Genomic DNA, 1,977 nt, shown 5'->3' with positions numbered 1-1,977 from the left:
GCTCCCAAGTCAATTCCGCTTGTTGCTTTGGGGTCCTCGTCATTGACATCGAGTCCCACCAGTGGCTTGCATCACCGGAGAACATAAACTCAGCACACTGGACCTTCTGGGCATCCGCACACCCTATTAATCGGAATATTCTCTTCAACTTGCGGAGCCACTCCTCGGCTGCAAGTGGATCAGTTGCTCCATTGAAGGTAGGGGGCTTGTGTCTTCTAAATTGCTCGACCATTGAAACATGGGTTGGAGGAGCATTAGGAGCTAGTGGTAGAGGTTGCACCTGGTTCGGGTTTTGCCTGCCAAGGTCTTGGACCGCTTGGAGGAGATCTCTTATCAAGTTGGTTTGGTTTGCGCTGGCCATTTTTCCTTTAGACAAAACGTATGGTTCTGATTAGTTTCATACTTCGAATTCTAACAAAGAAGATAAAGTTTTATTTCTTAACATAAAGAAAGTTGTTACAAGGATTTAAATCTAATCCCTATAAGTTCTACGGATCTTCTTTGGTGGAGCCTCATCTCCAGAGGAGTCTTCCACCTCAGGTCAGGATTCTATGTCCATCTCAACCTGTGGCTCGGGCTCAAGATCATTCCCTTCTTCAGGCTCTTCTTCTTCATCAAGTTCAATTACTATCTCCGGTTGAGGTTCTAAGTTTTCCCTCCATAGGTCTAGGAGTGATTGGCAATACACTTCAAATTCAAATATATTTGTATGCTCCTCTAGCATTACATCCCTAACCGTGACTCTCATATCTCCCCATTGAGGTGGAAGGGAGTGTATGAGGTTATTTATAGCATCAATATGCGTTATCTCCATTCCAGCGTTCACCGCTGTCATGCATCTCTCATAGACATCATGTATATGTTCGTCAAGTGGACGGAACAGATCAGTCACGTAATTCTCATAGGACTGAATGGAGATTCTACGGTTCAATGCTCCTCTATATGCCCTAGCCGTTCGACGAGCCATATCTGTTGCATTTTCACATATCATATACTTTTTTTTTTACTCTTGGAAAAATGGCTACTGTTACATAACATTCTGCCTATAAATTCTAGCACAATGCGTATCTTTTGGAAAAAAAAAAACACATCTTTCAAATCATTTCTAACTGACATAGTATATCTTTGAAAATAAGCATAAGTTATACCATAGCATTGCAAAGCATCATAGCATAGTCTTTTCATGAAAACATTAACTTTGAATATACCTGGGCCGTAGGATGAGATTGATGGATGGATGCAAGATGCGATAGAGTATCTTAAACTTTTTCATTTTTTTTTTAAAAAACTGACTTGGTCTACAGAACCGGCTAAACCGTTTTTTTTAAAACATACTTGGTCTATAGAATCGGCTAAACCGTGCTCTGATACCACGCTATAAAGCCCCGACCCCTTGTAGACCGGAACGCTACTTACTTTACTTAACTAACCGATGGTTTAATCATAGGAGAATATGCTTTAGCGGAAGCTTAATTTTTACAATGATAATTTTAACAACAACCTTTCGAATACTTTAAATAAAACACTGAATAACAAAATAACGGAACGTAATTTATTTGAAGAAAACACAACTTGTTCTCGCGTTCAGCGTTATTCAAATACTTTAAAGAAATAACATTGAAAACGTTCACAAAAATAAATCTAAATAACTTGTTCACCGGGTTTTCCACGGGCTCGTTGCACCACTCTCCATCTTTTCCATCATCCAGATCCAAGGTAGAATCATATCAATCTGTAGAGAAGGGGTTAAACCCGTGAGTTAAAAAAACTCAATAGATATCATTGGTGCATTCGTGATCAAACTATACATTTCAAAGCTTTAACTTTAGAAACCTTTTTATATTAGGATTTTCGGTAGAATCCCAAACATGTAGAGTCATGACTTAACACGACGCCTCGACCGGAAGTACATGCTGTACCTAGAGGTACCATTAGACATGGAGGTGTATACCGTACCGGAGGTACCATTAGACATAC

The sequence above is a fragment of the Olea europaea genome, chromosome 15 (assembly GCF_002742605.1).
Source record: "Olea europaea var. sylvestris chromosome 15, O_europaea_v1, whole genome shotgun sequence".
Taxonomy (NCBI): Eukaryota; Viridiplantae; Streptophyta; class Magnoliopsida; order Lamiales; family Oleaceae; genus Olea; species Olea europaea.
Note: the sequence above shows the minus strand (reverse complement) of the source record.